This window comes from Haliotis rufescens, unplaced genomic scaffold (assembly GCF_023055435.1).
Source record: "Haliotis rufescens isolate VD_foot unplaced genomic scaffold, xgHalRufe1.0.p SCAF_1, whole genome shotgun sequence".
In the NCBI taxonomy this organism is placed as follows: domain Eukaryota; kingdom Metazoa; phylum Mollusca; class Gastropoda; order Lepetellida; family Haliotidae; genus Haliotis; species Haliotis rufescens.
The window spans coordinates 79,681,382-79,693,820 of record NW_025963779.1 but is presented as its reverse complement, the minus strand read 5'-3'; positions in this window follow the sequence as shown (position 1 = coordinate 79,693,820).

The window sequence follows — 12,439 nt, the reverse complement described above, 5'->3', positions numbered from 1 at the left end:
ACTCCGAGCCGACCAGTCCTTGTTTTAGCCCCTTAATGCCGAGCGCCAGACAGGGTACCAACAAGTACCATCTTTAAACGTCTTTTGGTATGACGCGGCCGGGAATCGAACTCCGGACCTTCCGCTCTCCGGGCAGACGCTCTACCACTAGACCACGGAGGCGGTCTCATGTCGTGTGAAGGTAAAACAACATAATACTTACGGTATAACGAAGAACGTTCTTGATGTCGATAAGTTTCTAGGATTTCTAGCGTATGCTATCTATACTGAAGCTTTATATGTATAAATTGGTGGCATTAATCGTGACGTCACATGGATGAGTCACGTGAAAATGTCCGACTGAATCTAAGGCCGACCATAGAAGTATGCTGTTTGTTGTCAGCTTCATCTGCATGTAGGGGCGGTCGGATAGCCTAGTGGTTAAAGCGTTCGCTCGTCACGCCGAAGACCCGGGTTCGATTCCCGACATGGGTACAATGTGTGAAGCCCATTTCTGGTGACCCCCGCCGTGATATTGCTGGAATATTGCTAAAAGCGGCGTAAAACCATACTCACTTACTCACACTCATCTGCATGTTATGTGATCTTTCGGCGACAGTCTTCTCGTCTCAGTCACGTCTGTAGGACGGCAAGAGCAGGCATCTGGCAAAACCTTTTACTCGCAATCCCAAATTTCATAACGTAGACTTGACATATATGTGACCATTACGGTCCAAGTCAACATGTTCAGTTAGCATTCTCTGTACGATTCTGGCGGATGTAGGCGACGTTATCGTGTAGATTATGCTGAGAAATCACCTCAACTTATCCTGTGTAAACGCCGGAAACAAATCTCACAAAGAACGGATCATGACTAACACTACTATAGCTTTTGTCAATGTTCGAAATATGCCAATATCAAGAATATGTATCAGACTGCCTATGTATAAGTCGCAATTATAGTCGATCGATGCTCATGATGTCAATCACTGGATCGTCTGGTCCAGACTCGATTATTTACAGACTGCCGTCATATAGCTGGAATATAGCTGAGTGCGGCGTAAAACAACAAACAAACAAACAAACAATTATAGTCACACATGCCATCTAGGGGTCTATTAGACAGAGACTCCCTTGCTCAAGCAAAACATTGGTTCTCTTTAATACTAAATATCTGTTAACTTTAGAAATAGACTCGTTTTGCTGGTACGAGGGGTGAAAATTCTCAGCCTAACTACAAAGAATGTACAGTACACCATTAACAAGTTACATGTGTTAAGTACAATACTTTACATGGTAGCAGGCTGCATTTGAAGCAAATACATAACCAGGTAGAATTTTTCTTCAGGCATCAAAATTACTAGATATTCATAAAATTGAATACCGTTCTAGCGGGGGATGGTACCCGTTCCTACAGGTTCTACTACAGCCTTCAGTGCAGATCGAGAGATATCTGCAGGCTGTGATTGGAGGATATTCTGTAAGATGTTTATGTCTTTCAAATATACATCAATCCAGTTATTAAAACTGACCATGTTTTTCTATATTTAGTTCTGTCTTTTTCAACATGATGACTTATGGTGAATGTGACTACAGCTATTTTCAAGTAGGTGACATTTGGTGCGAAACTTGGGGTGGTGTGTTTAGCTTCCTGTACTCGGAAAAGGAGCTGGCTAAACTAGTCATTTATTATTTTTTTTATTGCTGCTCTAAGGCCAAACTGTGCACACACGTACAGGTAATAGCTGTTGAATGCTTAGTTATTTTTAAAAAAAATATAACGTTACTATAGAAGTCTATGGGAAAACATTTGGTTGTGTGTAACCTGTACCACAGTCAAGAGAGGGGCTACTGAGTTCAAGAGGGGAAGAGAGAGCCTCGAAGGTGATCCAAGATCAGGAAGATCTTCAGCTGCCATCACCATGGGGAAATGTAGATAAACTACATGATATGATTGTGAATGATCCACGACTCACTACACGTCAAGTAGAGAGGGAGTTGAGAAAAGTTTGAAGTATGGACTGGGCTTGACACAGGTTTCAGCATGTTGGTTTCCAAGGCCTCTTGAGAATAAACGTCCTTTTGAAACAGACCTAGCTCATTTTGTTGAGCGATTTGGAACCTTGAACGTGTTCTGGGTTCACTACTATCATCCGGAAAATAATAACAGTCAAAGCAGTGGAAACATTTAACGTATCCCCAGATGAAGGCGAAGTCTGTTCCTTCAGCTGGCAATATGATGGCTTCATTGTTCTGGGGACTGCCTGCCGAAAGGTCAGAATATTAATGGCCATATCACGCTACACTGCTTAGGCAGCTGTGTGAAAAATTTAAGGCTAACTTTTGGAAAACTCATTAAAGGTGTGTTCTTCCACAAGGACAATGGGGATACTTTGTAAAAGCCCCAACCTTCTTTCTTTCATTCTTAAATATTGTAAATGAATATTTACATCAATACTCGGCATAAAGGCATAAAGGCATGAAACAAATACAAAACATCATGTCTACAACCGCCCTTGCAGTACACCGCACTGTTGATCTTGTTAGTACTACGTTTTTGTTACATGAAGGAATGTGTTATTTCAACCCAGATTATTTAATAGTGCTGACACGCTCACGTCATCATGTTTGTGCTCATTGTGTTTACGTCGGTGACTGTCGGACGTCTCGTGGGGTGGTACAGTTCACCAGCTACAAGCCCGATAACGTGCTGACAAACAACAGCTACCAGCCCAGGTGTGGTGCTGACAAGCAACAGCGACAAGTACGGGTATTGTGGTGAGAAACAACAGCTACCAGCCCGGTTGTTGTGCTGACAAGCAACAGAGACAAGTATGGGTATTGTGCTGAGAAACCACAGCTACCAGCCCGGTTGTTGTGCTGACAAATAACAGAGACATGTACGGGTATTGTGGTGTGAAACCACAGCTACCAGCCCGGTTGTTGTGCTGACAAATAACAGAGACATGTACGGGTATTGTGGTGAGAAACAACAGCTACCAGCCCGGTTGTTGTGCTGACAAGCAACAGAGACAAGTACGGGTATTGTGGTGAGAAACAACAGCTACCAGCCCGGTTGTTGTGCTGACAAATAACAGAGACATGTACGGGTATTGTGGTGTGAAACCACAGCTACCAGCCCGGTTGTTGTGCTGTCAAACAACAGCTACAAGGACGTCCCCTGTATAGCCAAGAATCGTAGTCGTCGTAGGTTCGAATCCCTCATTCGTCCTCACTAAATGCCAAACGAAAATTAAGGCTTCCCTCTGACATTGAATTCAAATAAAAGCGACAATATCCTTTCCATATCCGCAAAAGATCTCTGCTACAGATAGAGGCGATTGTACAGTTCCGGTTATATCATGAGCTTGTGATCAAATTGTGATGATACCATGTGTTCGTAAAAAGGTGAGTTTATCCTGCCCCCACAAACACCCGTCACAAACACATACAAAGGCAAGTCAACTGTTCACCTGGAAAAACACTGTAACATATGGTACAAGTCACTGATGCGACAAATTTGGAAATTTCCTCCACGTATCTACCATAAAACCTTTTGAAAGCTTCACAGAAGCCTTGGATGTTGTAACGGGATCAGACAAGTTTTAGCAAGAATTGTATGACGCTCTTGGAAATCTTGGTAGAAAGAGCGTGCTCGATAGTAACTCAAACGTAAAAATGTAAACACCAAAGGCTGGGGCTGCAGGGATATTGCTCGACGTTAAGGGAAAGCTGACTTGGAAAGTTGAAGTCATCCCTCGTATTATACAGTCTTGCATGTGGGGGCGGTCGGATAGCCTACTGGTTAAAGCGTTCGCTCGTCACGCCGAAGACCCGGGTTCGTTTCCCGACATGGGTACAGTGTGTGAAGCCCATTTCTGGTGTCCCTCGTCGTGATATTACTGGAATATTGCTAAAAGCGGCGTAAAATCATACTCATTTACTCACTATACAATCTTGTTGAGATTTTTTATGAATCCCTGGTCTCCCCTTTCTCTAGTTCAGGTGGGTTAATCAGTGGAAGGGAATTGGCTATTTGATTGTTATTGAACGACGTCTGATCATACCTTAGGCTGAAGTTCAACTTCTTAGCCAGATTACCTTTTTTATTAGTGCCCATGGGAATGCCTACTTCTTGCCTAAATGTCTCACTCCCAAATTCAATCATTTCACATGTTGTTTTCTCAGTAAACTTCACATAGCAATTGCTTTCATTTTTGACAAATTGCCTCTTCATTTTGCCTCCACCAATTGTTTAGAATAGGTAAAGCAGTCATTCGTGCCGATACGAATACAGCAGAGGTCGTCCCAAATTTACACATTGTACCCATCCATGTCGGGATTCGAACCCGGGTCTTCGGCGGAACGATCGAACGCTTTAACCACTAGGCTACCCGACCGCCCCAACATGGTTTTGAGGATGGCTATGCGATAGATTCTGGATCGTGATCATTTGTGTTGACGGTGACTGGACATGTAACGATACAACATTTCCGGTGTATGGTGCCATCTCCTGTTCGTTTCACTTGGTACTGTTGGGAATGAACATTCACAAGCGCATTTGTCATTTTGCAATGAAGTTTGGCGTTCCCAATATTTATATACTGTCTTAGGTATTTACATACTTACTTACGGTTTACTTACATGTTAGTTGTCATAGATCTGGAGACAGTGAACACAATTCACCTGATCATGGACACTCATTAATCCTGGGTTGATTTCACTCGCCAACTACTGAGAGACTTTTGGCATGACCCCCGAGCTGGTTGGTTGGTTGGTTTGTTGTTTAACGCCGCACTCAGCAATATTCCAGCTATATGACGGCGGTCTGTAAAATTATCGAGTCTGGACCAGACAATCCAGTGATTAATATCATGAGCATCGGTCCACGCAATTGGGATCGATGACATGCATCAACCAAGTCAGCGAGCCTCACCACCCGATCCCGTTAGTCACCTTTTACGGCAAGCATGGGGTGCTGAAGACTGATTCTACCCCGGAATCTTCACGGGTCTGGTATAAACACAGTAAATGTTAAGAAAACGTTGGTTAACAACTTCTGGAATATTACATATAGCGGCGTTTCTATGAAGATTCTTTTACAGTGCATATATTTCATTTCACTTTTTATATTTTAAACAAATTAAACTTAAACTGGGAAATTCTAAAATTCGAAAGTCGCTAGACAAGTATTTCTCGTTTTTATCGCCACTGGTCGACCATGACGGCTGCTCCTTGGCAAGCTCATTCACACGAACAGTAAATTACGTAATCATAGATAAAGTCGGCGCGTTCGTCCGCCCCCGGCCCTTGTTCTCTTGATAAATGTTTTGTTACCAGCTGGCGCAGGTTTTGACCATCATCTAAAACTGTTATCACAATAAACTCTTGTTAGGCAATACTGATACTATTCTATTACAACCTGCTTTTGTGTAGTCAACTTTGACAGCCTAGTGCAGATACCAGAGACCGAAATTACAACTTCCAAGTAATTGTTAATGTGATACGAGTAGAGCTGTGGGGGTATATAACTCCTTGGGTGTTGGTCCTCAGCACCCGTGTGCGAAATACGCTGCAGTCGGAAAGCGCACGTTAAATCTTCTAGCACACTTGCTTGAATAAACCCTAAGGACCTCACAGCTCTCTTCTCTCTTGTTTCAAGGTAAGAAACATATAAATATTCCTATTTTATGACTAAACTTCTTATTTCGTTGTTATTATTGTCTAGAAAATGTTATAGTTAAGTTGAATCAGTACTGCCATATTGTAACTCTCAATCTACCGCGTACACGTTCTAAATGACTGCTCATTATATATATTATTTACCGTTTAATACTCAGGCACTTTCCAGTGTTGTTTGAAGTGTAATGCGTCGTGGGTTCCTCCAGTTTATGTGTCATTAATATGCGGCACCATTATTCTCTCCTATATTTCGACATCCATGATTATTTCCCCCTTCTATGTCTAAGATCATCTGTTCAAAATGCCAGATGCATATACAGTTTATATTTCCGTGCAGTAGCGTAGCGTACATGTAGCTTAGTCACAAAACGGTTCCTAGAGTTAACACAACTGTTTCAAACAAGACTTATTTTATACGTAGGTCGGTTATTCCATATTTTCCGACAGTCCACCGATCAAAGGTTATATGAGCAGCTTTACCTTCCGTGTGCGCTTACAGAATAGGCTATAACAACGCATTCCATATTTCTTAGGTTTTATCCTCATTAAGTAAATATTTGAATATATTGTAAAGAGTCCCGTCCCTCATATAGTTGCATACGTTACAACACAGCCTATACCACAATTTCATTACCGTAGTCATTTAAATACTGTTATAGTCATCCTTTATACTTCATAACAACGTACATTCAAACGCGCATCCTTCAAGTATACAATTACCGTATTCACTCCATTAGCTGTTATCGTCTAACTCCGTATATATGTAGGAAATGCGCGTAGTCAATAGCAACACAGCCGCTGTGATTCATTACCGTAGTCACCAAAGTAATCACTACTAAAACTATAATTACTCTAACTAAAACCGAGCTATATCTTCTACCGCGTACATTCGTATCTTTATTTTGATCAAGTATTTACTTTCCGTATTTGCCGAAATTATTATGTTGTGATAATTATTACTGAAACTACAAATATTAATGTTTACCGTCTTTTCATAAGTAAATGTCACGTTCCTCATCTAAGCAGTTTGCGCAGTCTACCGTACATGCTCTATTAAAATGTTACGACTACTCAATTTAGCTGTTAAGAAATGTTATTTAGCATTACCGTTATTATTCTAGTAAATACTGCATCTGTTGTATAATATTACCGTACATACTCCAATATTAAATACATTGCCTTTATTATTATGCCTTTATTAGATGGACAATGTGTTAGCATATTATTATCATTATTATCATTGTACGTCACTATTATATATTAATTGATGTAACTTGAATGATATGACACACTTGCTTGAATAAACCCTAAGGACCTCACAGCTCTCTTCTCTCTTGTTTCAAGGCTAGCTCCCAATAGCTAATTCCCCAAACCGAGGCCTGACAGTTATTGGGATCACCCCACAAGGCTGTCTTAATTCTTACAACGTTATCAAGCTGTGGTGACTACAACCGAGTGATGAGAGGTATATATGCATGATATGTTGTGGTTAGCAGCAGTGTAGTGCAAAGTGAGGAAACACCTATATGATATAATAAATGGTTTGTTTGCTTGTTGTTTAACGCCGCACCCAGCAATATTCAAGTTATATGACGGCGGTCAGTAAATAATAGTGTCTGGACCACACAATTCAGTGATAGACATCATGAACATCGATCCACGCAATTGGGATACGATGACATGCCTCAACCAGGTCAGCGAGCCTGACCACCCGATCCCGTTAGTCGCCTCTTAAGACAAGCATAGTCGCCTTTTACGGCAGTGATAAATGGTAGGTACACTAACAGGGATCACCTATGACTACCCTAATTACCCTGCAACCAACTCCTGGATGTGGAATCCAATGACACACATTCATTAACTCCTCAAACAGCCGACAACAGGGACTGAGTATAGCTAATACATTAACAGCACGCGAGTGTATGGATGACAGCTATTTATTAACACTGTTGCACTGCGTGATAAATGAGCTGGTACGTGCACCGAATCTTCGCACCAGTGTAATGATATGTTGTCCTCCAATTACAGTTGTTTGTTATCGCCTTACCGCATCTCTTCTGTGCTAATCAACTAACCTTAAATCGTGTTAGAACGTGTGAAGGTCGCGCACTCATTCGTGTTCATTCGTGGTAAGTCGCGGTCGGTCGCGCGCGGTCGCGCGCGATCGTATGGACGTCGCAGCTCGTGCAATGCAAAAATTTATAACACGATTTAAGCCGAGCTGAAAAGTCGTGTTCAGTCGTATGAAGGTCGTATGAGGGTCGTATGAGGGTCGTGTTTGGTTAAGAAATTTGCATATACCACAAGGTCGAGCACGAATCAACACGATTTTTCAACTTTTCTTAAATCGTGTTCGCAATTTCTTAAATCGTGTATTTGAGATAGGGGCTTTAGGCTACACGAATGACCTATATCTAGGTAATCAGCGTACAGAGATTGAGGACACACCTAATCCCTGTTGTATCTTGTGACATGGTAGATTTACCCGTAGGCTACATGATCTTAAGTGAATTAGTCGTTCTGAATAGTTTTCTTACAACAGAATATTTATCTACGCATCTCAATTAAGTGTTTGTTATTGTAAGTTGCCATGCGGTTCAATCAAGCTGCCAGAACAATGATATGCCCAATACCATGTTACATTCCCAAGTCGTGTTGTTATTAATACGTGTTCCTTGATAAAAAAAGGAACACAAAAAGGCAGCAATCCTAAAGGCAAAACTATCTTGGTTTGGTTTGGTTTGGTTTGTTGTTTAACGCCGCACTCAGCAATATTCCAGCTATATGACGGCGGTCTGTAAATAATCGAGTCTGGACCAGACAATCCAGTGATTAATATCATGAGCCTCGATCCACGCAATTTGGACCGATGACATGCATCAACTATATCAGCGAGCCTGACCACCCGATCCCGTTAGTCGCCTTTTACGACAAGCATAGTCGCCTTTTACTGCAAGCACGGGTTGCTGAAGACCTATTCTACCCCGGATCTTCACGGGTTACAGAACTATCTGAACAGGTGGTGCTATGTTTGCTTCTCGTCCAACAGCAACATCCATTGTAATGAAAAACACAGACACAAGCAAAATGGCAAGCCCAATGGGACGCTAGTACAATCGACAGATGGCTATACAAAAAAGTCAATTCGAAATCCACAACGCCAAACTCATAGTCAAATGATGCCCAAAATATCCTATTCAAGAAATCGTTTCAGTACGAAAACAGCATTTGTATTAATAATAATAATAAGGTCTGGGATTTTGTATCGAGATCAGATATATTTCAGCTACAGCTACAAAACCGATATTTCTTTTATTTAAAACCATGAGCCTGATTCCTTTTAAAGGAAACATCTTGCAACAATGTATTTTTTGTGCATGCAATCTCTATTTTGTTCAAAAGTCGAAAGCTTAATTATTTGTTTCAAACTTTCTCTGGGACAATATATTTTTTTCGATAATAATTATCATTTTACGTTGACCTTCTTGTCTTATGATATAACGTTAAAAGTTGTAACTAGTTCCCTGGTAAAACCATACTCACTCACTCATCATTGTTTGATTGTTTGTTGTTTATCGCCGCACTCAGCAATATTCCAGCTAAATGACGGCGGTCTGTAAATAATCGAGTCTGGACCAGACAATCCAGTGATTAATATCTTGAGCATCGATCCACGCAATTGGGATCGATGACATGCATCAATTATATCAGCGAGGCTGACCACCCGATCCCGTCAGTCGCCTCTTGCGACAAGCATAGTCGCCTTTTACTGCAAGCATGGGTTGCTGAAGACCTATTCTACCCCGGATCTTCACGGGTCCACTCACCCATTAACTCTTATTACAGTTTAATTCAAAGTCCAGTTCATAGTACATGATGTTGATGTTACACAATTTATACTAAATACGTTTTATTGTACATGTACATATTATATCAACAATGGGTTGGGGAGTTGGTTTTACGCCGTTTTAAGCAATATTCCAGCAATATCATTTCGAAAGTGATGTTAACATCTCATTGCACACTTAGTGACCCTTTACGGCCTAATCAAAACGAAGGTTTTGTGGGTTCCTTGAGCCAGACAAGATGTCAGCTTTCTTAAACGAATCAGCTTCATTTTTGTGGCACCTCGATTCGGAAATTTCGGTCTTAGCCAAAGAAAACCACCACAAAACACAAAAATACAACCCATAATGCACCCTTTGGGATGTATATGCAATGGCGCTCAGAAACGACACATCCACAAGTATAAAATTGCGCGGTCCCTATATTTTTATATTCGGAACAGGCTGAATAAGTTCGAGACAATGAAATCAGATACGCTTGTCTTACTTACTTACTTACTTTGGAGATTTAACGTGCGCTTTCCGACTGATGCGTATTTCGCACACGGATACGCTTGTCTGAATGCTTCGCTGATTTATACAGATAATGTAGAAGCCTCGACGCCGATTGGTTTTTCAGAACGTTAACCTGGCGCAACCTGCCATCGAGGGTTCATCAGATCTTCACGTAGAGATGTATTCTGTCAGAGCATAACATCTGAATTTAATGAGATTGGGTACAATGATAAGCATTATGGAGATAGATTGAAATGAAAGTTTTAATGACATGGGTGAAGTACAATTTTAGAAATGAGGATGTATTGACATTTAAACAAGTTTATGTATAGTCTGGTATTGAAATCTTTCTGCTCTAGGGTCGACAATAAACGACACACATGTCCGTCATTACCGCATCTCACTAATACATTAAGGGGATTTAACGGGCAACGTTAACACTGACCCCCGAGGTTATTCCAGCACAGAATAGGTCTTCAGAATTAGGGCTGGGACGGGTAACTCGGGGTCTCGGATCGGGTCGGTATTGAGTAGGATCCGGGTACACACAGGACTACCCGGACCCGTGGTTAATCAAGTGATATATTGCTTCATGACAAAAAGTATGTAGAACTTTAGAATGTTTGCATTCCTTCTGACTTTATATGTTTGCATAAAGATAAAACTTCAGTCAACTTCAGTCTATGCATGATCAGATAGTTTTATACGAGTATCTAAATACATTTTGCCAGGGCTACGGTCAAACTATTCCCAGTCGGACATTTGGACCTATCTCTCGAGACCTTGAGCGGGAACCCGGGTAGGGTCGGGTAATAGGAGGGTGGGTACCCGGGTTGTAAATTTGGACTTGTCCCAGCCCTACTCAGAATCCATGCTTGTTGTAATAGTCGACCATGGAGGACCGGGTGGTTACAGCGTATTACTGGTCTGGGCGGCATCCTGACTCGATGACAGTGATCGTTTAGCCTCGTGCTGTCAACCACTCGTTTGCATTAAACCAACTCAATTATTTATAGGTCGCCATAACATAGCTGACAATGACACCGTCAGACATTGACATGCAAATTCCGCCATCACGGAGAACATACTGACGTCGCGCTTTGTTTATATATACAGTGTGGTATCGTCTATGCAAAATTATCACAGTAGTTTCCAACACTGTCAAATATGTAAGATGTATAGAATTAGTCCACTGCTTGCGATTAACACGCGGTATGACTTTAACTCCCGTGAATATAAAATTCTACACTGTGACAAGAAAAAATAACAAATTTTCGCCAATCGTGAGAAGAAACACTAGACAATTTAGGAATTATTAATTAAATTGTGCTAATGCATTTGCCACATTGGTTTAGTGTGTCGCCAGTATCCTTTGATTCGGTATTTAAATTCAATTCCTATCTGTTCTTACAAAGGTTATGGAACGACCTTTCGTGACATATGAAAAGTAGAGTGAAGGCTCGACGTGACATTTAGATTTATGAAAAGCCAGGAAGTCTACATGGTCCATTAGCACAGTGTCTGCACCTACGGGGGCGCTCGGATACAGATGTATTACACATTTTTTAAAACATCACACAACTATTAGATTTGACGCACGATAAATCCTGAAGCTGACGCGTTTAGTTCAGCTTTCATTACATTATACAGATAAAGAAGATTTAAGTTGTAACGGCCATCCCTCCTGTGTAAATATCGCTAATCTTAATCCATACCGGGGGCGGTCGGGTAGCCTAGTGGTCAAAGCGTTATCTCGTCACGCCGAAGACCAGGGTTCGATTCCCGACATGGGTACAATGTGTGAAGCCCATTTCTGGTGTCCCCGCCGTGATATTGCTGGAATATTGCTAAAAGCGGCGTAAAACCATACTCACTCACTCACTCACTAATCCATACCGGCATTCCGAGGTAGTGAGTTGGCTTTAACGCCGCTTTGAACACTATTTCAGCTATATGACTGCGTGCCAGCTTGAATAGGGAGGCAAACCCGACCTGATGCAGATCTTCGACGTTTACCACCTTGTTGAAACTAACGAGCACGTGTGTGATGATGACAAACCTAGAAACATAATGAGGATGAATTATTTCATTCGAACACATAATCTCGAGAACAAACCTCATTATCATTATCAATATGAATAATGGATGTATTAACTGATGAACAGATTATGTGTTGTCAGCTGTAGCCAATGCTACACAACTTGTCGTCACTACTTGTTTTACGGTGTGTCTATCTTCCGGCGGAGGAACGGTTTAAGTATCCCAAAATTTCACACAAACCAAAGGACAATCTTGTTTCTTACCGTCGAGCATGTAAACTATGTATTCGACGTAATAAGCGCCCAGGGCGCTCTCAAAATTAGAAATAGGGGGCTCTTCTTTGAATATTATTTTAGTGACAAAGTTGAAAGAGTTGAAAGATAAATGTTGTGGTTTAT